Raw genomic sequence first — 9,473 nt, forward strand, 5'->3', positions numbered from 1 at the left:
GAGTGTCTAGAGACACTCGGCCGACTATCTTTATCTGGAGGTGCTGAAGAATAAGGCTACGGGCTTCACCCAAAATCGACCAATTCTTGCTCTAGAGCTCGATTATGACCTCAAAACTGACCAAATCGAAGACACTAAACATGTAGAAACATAAACCCATAAGATTTAGACTCAAACAACATCAAATCTAACCACTTTGACCTAAATTACTCATTTTGTTAAACTTTACACAAAATCCCAATTTTCTCAAAGATTAAAGCATGAAATGTTTTGATTCTTACCTTGATAGACTCAGTAAATCACAAGGAACAAGATAGTAAGAAAGATTCGAGCTCAAGAACAAGGATTTAGATCTAGGGTTTGGTGTAGGTGGAGAAGATGAAGAACGGAGTGTTTGGGAATAATCTGGAAGATTGGAGAAAATGGGTAGCACTAGTCAACATATTTGGGTTTAATTCCCACACTGTGCAACACACAGGTATTTAGATATCTTTCGTACTTAATTTGACTGCCATAACGGAGTCCAAATTGAATAAACAAGCCCGTTCTGTGACCCTTATCACAAACTGGTCCTATCCACATCATAAATATAAAATAAAAATAAAAGCATATACTAACATCACACAACCTGAGGGCAAAATAGTAATCTAACAGCTAAGCCCGCTTTGAGGGTGTTACAAATCTACCCCCTTAAAGAGATTCCGTCCTCGGAATCTGCTAAGTCATAGCCAACACGGGTCATAGGTAACAAATACCAACACAATTGGTCACACCGGTAGCTACACCAAAACACATCCTAAGATAACAAGCATTACCAAGGTTCATTAGTTTTCTCATATGTCAACCCATAAGCCAAAATCATTAATTTAAAACTCACCGTCACTAAGTCAATGCCAACCCTTTCTGTTACGACCAACTCCAATCACGCAACACAACATTCAGATAATTTATCCCGCAATTGTCTATAGCATCACAATTATCTCTTGAAGGGGTAACCAAGTACCAACAATCTACTGTTTAACAAGGGCCGTGCACGTCATCTTTATCCTAGCGCTAAGCTAAGAGGATAACGATCAAACAATTCAACACTAGATGCAATCAACATTCATTCAAATATAAGAAAACCCAAAAGTATTATATAGACCCATCATCAACTTAATTGACTTCCACGAAATGGTTCACAACAAGTTTTCGCTTACATATCATATTCTCGAATCATATGTAACTATCCATCATTTAGTCCTCCAATTTACATCAATCAATCTGATTTTTCCAGTTTTCCATGAAAAGTTTCACATCAAACTGTCACTACACCCCACTTTCTGAAGATACCAACGGTTATACACTGTCAATTTCATCGAATCAGACTGATCCATCAAATTTCAAGATTACCCATAAAGTAAATCCATCCAATCTCCCATTCAGTTTATTCTAAGTCATCTGTCTGTTGTCAACGTGTCACATGAAGACACAACTCAGTTAAGCCCACAATTCTACATCACCAAATCAGTAAAGGTCATGGGTATTACAAACCACCACAACGGGCCACAACGTGACCTAAGTCAAAACATGTCCTACGGTCATACGCCTTAAAAAGCTCCGTCCATTCTAATAGGTCAAAAGCTAACTTATCGGTCTAAAGCCAAACACACCATCTGCTAGTCTACTACCCAAAGTTCAAGACCCGCTATATGCCGATCTACAAACTTACTTACACTACACGATATCCGAATCGTTCCTCACATTCTGGTATAGAAAACAGTCTATACCACGAGCTAAAGAAATTCAATGCTGACAACCTGGCAACCTGCCGCTACCTAATAACTGAATAAGTCTAATTTCGTCTGAATTCTAAACTTGATCTATCATTAATCTTACAAAATACCACAAAAATTCCATCTCATGTCTAGGTTTTACACACTAACTCTCGAGTCACTACTAATGACCCACTACATGATATCTGTCAATCATGATTTGAGGTTATCCCCGAGTCACCTTCATCGAATTTCCTAGATCAACTCACTCAAAAACATTGAATAATGGTTATCATTTACCTTAGAATACACAAACTTAGCTAATTTCATCACTACAACATAGCCAAATCAACTCGGATTACACTAAATTACCCAAACTCCGTAATTTAATACCTGTTTCAATCCTGATATTCAAAAATTTCATTGAAATTCGCTTATCTGGTTCAATATTCACCCAATTATTCAACGACTAAATCGTGATTCTGGTCAACTCAATCATAGTAGAAATGATTACCAACCTAATTTCAAATCAATTCAATCATTACATCACAAATCTTGAGTAAAGAATAATCGTCCACACATTCTAAAATTAATTATCCAAGTATTAATTTCCTCAAGTAACATCAATACACATGCCCAACACTGCTACAGTTACATCAGAAAGATCGTCACTTGGTTAAAGTGCTACCAGAACCCGCAATTAAATACCTAGTTCAAATTCAATATTTAAGGGTTTCGTCATAAATCACTTATCTAGGTTGATACTTTCCCAAAATTCATCACTTAAAGCATGACTTTATTCATATCATCATTAGAAGAAACACTTTCAAATGCAATAGTAAACCAACATTAATCATTCGAATATGGATTTCAAGTCAACGATATCCACTACCACAAGCAATAAGCATTCATCTAACAATTAAGTCCGACAAATGATATCAATACACGCGTTTGACATCACTAAAACTACCTCTGCATCGACTTTATTTTGCTTCGAACTTCATCAGAACTCAAAACTAAGGTTTATTCGATCGTCAATAGCCTAGGTCCAAATATTGTTCAACTAACATTACTATGTCGGAAAAGTCTACTCTCGGTCAACAGTTCATCGAAAATCACATTCATCGTCAAACAACACCCGATCTAACACTCGTTACATCTCTTCCGACTCTTAAAACTGCTGTATGATTTACTACGTTGTATTTCCATTGGCCAGACGTAATACATCATTCTAAATCACACTTTCATTTCGAGTATTTCGGAACAAGATCTTAATAGAGTTCATCAATACAACACGTTCTATTTTCTCAAGTCACTGGTAGTTATAAATCTCCACTATACCCCAATCAAATAGATTTTACAATCTAAGACTATCAAAACCGCAAGAAGTCTTGTAAGTAAACACCTAACTCGGTTCTAGCTCGATTTTAATTCTACTAAGTCTTCTTTAGCAACCACATTTGAAAATCCGATCCAACATTCAATAAACTATACCTACTTACTTCGTCTTATTTTCAAATACTATTATTATCCGTCCACGACCTTGCATTCAAATCTTTAAAAGATAAGATATTCACATTAGTCACTATCGAACTATCAGATCAATGATTCTACCTTAACAGTAATATGATCACTGTTCTAATCACGTCTCCTGACCTAGTCAAGATTCATCACAATTCAGCTTGAACTGAATTCTTATTCCGATTAAAGTCTTCTCCACTTCCAAGAAAGTCACTAAACGAACGTCTCCTATACTGACATCTAATGAGTCACATCAGATCACCAAAGTCAACAACTTCTCAGGACAACTCTACGAGTCCTACATAGCTAGTCAAATCCTGCAACGGTACAACCAGGCTAGTAATAAACCTCACATAACAACAAAACATAATTTTCCTATCTTTAATCAAGACTACATGTAAAGCTCCTTTCAAACATACTTCTAAAAGGTCACCACCAACTCACATGAGTCTAAGGTAGGAAAAGTGAATTCTCAAGGTCTTACTACGATCACAAACATCTGAACCAAAAGTCTACATCATACATGACATGCAAACCACATACATACGACAGTAACAAACAGGGTCTGGGTCCTCTTATTAGAAGACAAGAAAACTACTACGCTATCCCAATCCTTACGGGCCACTACGTGTGTCTCGTCGATCCATGGAGAGGAATTATATTTCACCTAAGTCCAACACAACTAGTCCTGTCATACAACAATATCATAGGGTCCATCATTTACTGGTTCAGTCACGGTCGACAAGCATGAAATCTACACTTCACATAGTTACACAATAGGTTTCGGGACCTTCACCAATCATCAAGGGGTCACTACCCTAATCAGTCTCTATGGGTTACTACACGTGTCCCAACAGTCAATGGTAAAGATAAGACTTCATATTCGTCTTTGTTAATACTACAAATTATTCACCTCAATTCTTCCAGTCTAGGCCAACAGTAGTCTCGTGTATAATATAACAGGCCATATAACAACAATTCACAATAGCATGACACAATATTTCAAAGGTCATGTCTATAAAGTCTCACAGAACATAGCAGTCAATCTAAGGGAATAAAATCCCGATAGTGGCAAGGGTAGTTCCAGACACAATCATCGTAACTAGATCCGTCAACTATCATCTACTTCTATCTTACTGATATATTTACTCAATCACAACTAAAATCACTAATCATCACAGATTATCATAACAACAAACACACAATTTGATAAAGGCATGAACACAATCTACAGGTTCAATAATAATAATAGTTACAGTAATGTAACAAGAATGTACCTTTATGAATAAGAAGACATCTTCTGTATCTATCAACACCTCGATCGCACCCGCACCCTTAACCCTCATCAACTTTGCAATTGAATCCTCATCATTGGAGCCACGTCAATTGATACTCGTCAAATCCTTCATCCAAATCGGCATCAAATGCATCCACCAAAGTTCTGTCAGCACTGAGGGTCAACGGGGCACCAGCAGGGTGGAATCGATCTTCATACCTGTCTTATCACAACATCTCACACACAAAAGCTTAGTAGATAATCTGTTAGTTTCCGTCAACTAACTCATCAATACCTACTTCACTCACTTAACCTACCCCTAAGATATGTTTGACTCGACACACGGTTTGGGAACATGTCACTTCCGTGCACATGCTGCCAAACCTACGCTCTGATACCAACTTATAACACCCCTGATTTTTTTTTAATACAGCGGAAGACCTGGTTATTATATTATATATATATATATATATATATATATATATATATATATATATATATATATATATATATATATATATATATATATATATATATATATCATATAAAATCCACTTGATTATAATATACACGTTAATATTTAAAAGTCTAGGTGTTATATAAAATATTACAATAACTTTTAATATAAAGGACACGACATCAGAGTTTTCGGCTTTGTCAAACATATCTTCCAGCATCCTATCTTCACCTTGATAACTAGCATACAACGAATCCATAACCTGCAGGGAAGATGTGGGGGATTAGCACGAAACTAAGTGAGTGCAACTAACTAAAGGCAATAGTATACAGAAACCATCATACTAATCATGTCACATAGTCTAACACCTAAACATCACCCAAGTGCTGTCTACAGAGACTCTGGCGACTAGACTAAACCATTAACCACCAGTTGATCGGACTGGGGATTACCAGAAGTTCCTCCACCACCGTATGTATATATATAATCCATACGCGACGGACGCGTCATTCACATATATATACACCACGATTGTCTAGGCTACCACAGAGGAACCCAACTCGCAGGTTGATCTCTCCTACCAAGGCTACCACACAATAGGGACGCACTGGGCTCCAACAGACAAGCATCAACTAACATGCAGTCATCACAACAAACTAACTAACAATAGTATCATGTATATCTAACAAGCATGGCAATCATAATATAACATGCTACTCTATACTATTAATCTCCAGTTAGTCGCACTCACCAATACCGACATCACTCGGTAGTCTAATGTCACCGAGTCTTCTCCTCGTCTGTATCTCCTGAAAACAATACTCACAAGTTAGTTATAATATCATGATCATCAATATACAAACGGGCAGCATAACAGCTAAAAATCAACACTTGGTAAAATATTTTACCGCCAAAGACACTCGGTCGACTGTTAGAGACAGTCGGTCGACTGTCTACACTCACTCGGTCTAGTGTCTAGACACTCGGTCAATGGTCTCTTACAGACACACTCGGTCGTGGGTCTCACACACTCAGTCGATGGTCGAGTCATCGGTCGAGTGTCTAGAGACACTCGGCCGACTGTGTTTATCTGTAGGTGCTGAAGAACAAGGCTACGGGCTTTACCTAAAATCGACCAATTCTTGCTCTTGAGCTTGATTATGACCTCAAAACTGACCAAATCGAAGACACTAAACATGTAGAAACATAAACCCATAAGATTTGGACTCAAACAACATCAAATCTAACCACTTTGACCCAAATTACTCATTTTGTAGAACTTTACACAAAATCCCAATTTTCTCAAAGATTAAAGCATGAAATGTTTTGATTCTTACCTTGATAGACTCGGTAAATCACAAGGAACAAGATAGTAAGAAAGATTCGAGCTCAAGAACAAGGATTTAGATTTAGGGTTTGGTGTAGGTGGAGAAGATGAAGAACGGTGTGTTTGGGAATAATCTGGAAGATTGGAGAAAATGGGCAGCACTAGTCAACATATTTGGTTTTAATTCCCACACAGGGCAACACACAGGTATTTTTTCAGTTATCTGATATCTTTTGTACTTAATTTGACTGCCCTAACGGAGTCCAAATTGAATAAACAAACCCTTTCTATGACCCTTGTCACAAACTGGTCCAATCCACATCATAAATATAAAATTAACATAAAAGCATATACTAACACCACACAACCTGAGGGCAAAATAGTAATCTAATAGCTAAGCCCGCTTTGAGGGTGTTACAGCGTCCGTAAACTCAAAAAAGTTGCAACTTTGCCTTTGGCAGGAATCAACAGTGCGGCAACTTGGCCAGTAGATTCCATTACACTCGAAGTCATTTTAGGAAAAATACCTTTTCAAAGCACTGCCGAAATTGAGTTCTTCATTGTCAAAATTGACTCTTGATATAACGTCATACTCGGACGAACTGCGATGCAGAAATTTAGAGCGGTCACGTCGACAATACACAACATGTTGAAATTTCCAACCCTAGCCAGTATAGCAACAATCCAGACACAGGAGTTGGAACCGAATGAATGTCTGCAAATATTCAAAGGTAATGAAGACGTAACCATACATGACGACGAATCCATCTCTCTGAATCCCAAACACCCAGAACAGAGAATTCAGCTCAGCACTGGTCTAAGTGTTAGCGCTAAGGACACGGTCTGCAAACTATTAGCAGCATCTATTGACGTTTTTGCATGGAACCATCTGACATGACAGGAGTTCCACACAAAATATCTCAACATCGATTAAAAGTAAACCCAAATATCTCACCAGTCATCCAGAAGAAACGGACAATGCCTTTTGAATGAAGCAAATTCGTGGATGAAGAGGTAAAGAAACTGGTCGACACATGGATAATGAGGGAAGTAAAATACCAAACATGGAATTGAAGAACATATAGCATAATTTTTGTGTTGAACAAAAGCATAGTTGGTGACTTGGTGTGCTACTGTAACAACCCTGCTATATCCGTTAAGTTTCGTTAACTGCCTATTAAATTATTTGACGGAACTTGCTGAAATTTTTGTATTTAATTTAATTAAATGCAAACTTGAGTTCATGATGAATTAATATATTTAATATATGATTATATTAGCCGAAAAAACTATTTCATATTTTGAAATACTAAGAAAACGATACGGTTTTGGAAGCTGCAACTGAGGTCCCGTGAGACTGCGAAACGATCGATTTTTAATACAATAATTATTTTTGATAAGTATTAACTTTAAGAAAAACATATTTAATTTATTATATATTTAATGACTTAAACTTGGTGGGATGCGTTTTAACGATCGGTTAACGTTCCGATATCGGTACAGTTAGCGACAACTAGAAACGAACCACACTTAGCGGACTTTCAAGCCAAAACATAATGTAATTCACTTTTAGTAATTATATTATATAATTATTATGTTTTTAAGACACTTTAGAATTATTGGATTTTTTATAGATTAAAGACGCAGAAAATTAACGTTTAGCGATTTGGTTTGCGTTTTTGGCTAACGACACTTAAAGGCTCTTAACGGGATCTCATAGAAAATTATCTAGAAATATTTTAAAGTCTATAGACTCTCTTTTGGGCCCTCTTGGTCGTTTTTCTCTATCTCTCCTCAAAATCCAACCCATCTAAAACTAATACTTAGGCCCTAAGTACTTAAGACAAGCTATAACCTAAAACCTAACATATTTTTTGCTTTCCCTTTCTTGTATCTGCTATTTACCGCTCCAAATCAGCCTCTCACCATCAAAATAGACGTTCACCTTCATCTCATCAAGAACACATCGAAAACTTGGTTGTTTGCTTGCTCGTTTACGTATTCGCAATCACCTCATTCTCCTCTACGTGTGGATACAAGTAATTGTTTGATTGGGGGTAAAATCTCTCAAACCCTAATTGTTAAAATATGAATTTGTTTATGATTCCATAGTTCTAGATGTCTTATTGCTCAATTGATTGTGATTGTATGCGTTACTAGTTGTTATAATGCTCGGTTTACATGCTAGGGCTTAATCACGAATTTGATTGCTATGCTGCTAATTTGAGGAGTTTTTTTTCTGTAAATGAAAAGTGTTTAAATAGATAGCTATTTAAAAACTATTGAGTTTGCTCGCTTGAATCGCATGATTTCGTTTTGTATAGCCTATGTTATGCTCGTTTGAAGTTTCGGTATGTAATTGTGCTATAATACGAAAACTGCAACTTGTTTGTTTTGAATTGGCTTACGAAATGATTCTAGTTGGATAGATAATTGAAAAACATATAAAATGGACTAGAATATCATAGTAGTCAGATTTATAAAAGTCATTTTATGATTACTTAAATGTTTGTGTTACAATGTGTTGATTAGTGAATTGTTCATGGACCAAACGACCATTTAACATGCTATGTGTTTGTGACACCCCGTACAAAATCATCGTGTACGGATCATCAACAACAGGATCATTACAAGGTCAAACACTATATACTGTTTGAAAACCAGTTTTGCATTCATGAAAAGATAACGTTTTACAAAAGATAACGTGCTTCCTATGAAGCGAAGCATAAACATAAGTATATGACCCAAAGGTCGTTACAAAGCCATTGTTTAAAAATAACATAAATTACGAATGCAAAAGAAAAGTTCCATGATTGAGACATCTCTAAGTAATGCAGCGGAAATCTAACACAGCAGGTCCTTAACAGCAAGTCTATAACAGCATGACAGCAAGTCTAACAGCGGAAGCAAGAAACCTATAAGCACCTGAGAAATACATGCTTAAAAGGTCAACACGAATGTTGGTGAGCTATAGTTTGTTTGTAATTAGTAATGTAATGTAGGCCACGAGATTTCAGTGCTTCAACCAGCAGTTTAAATCATTAATTCAAATCAGTATGATAAAGTATATGCTTAATCGTGGGCACCCGGTAACTAGACTTAACGTATGTATATCACCCCCTAAAAGTGCACTTGGAG

The sequence above is a fragment of the Rutidosis leptorrhynchoides genome, chromosome 5 (assembly GCF_046630445.1).
Source record: "Rutidosis leptorrhynchoides isolate AG116_Rl617_1_P2 chromosome 5, CSIRO_AGI_Rlap_v1, whole genome shotgun sequence".
Classification (NCBI taxonomy): Eukaryota; Viridiplantae; Streptophyta; class Magnoliopsida; order Asterales; family Asteraceae; genus Rutidosis; species Rutidosis leptorrhynchoides.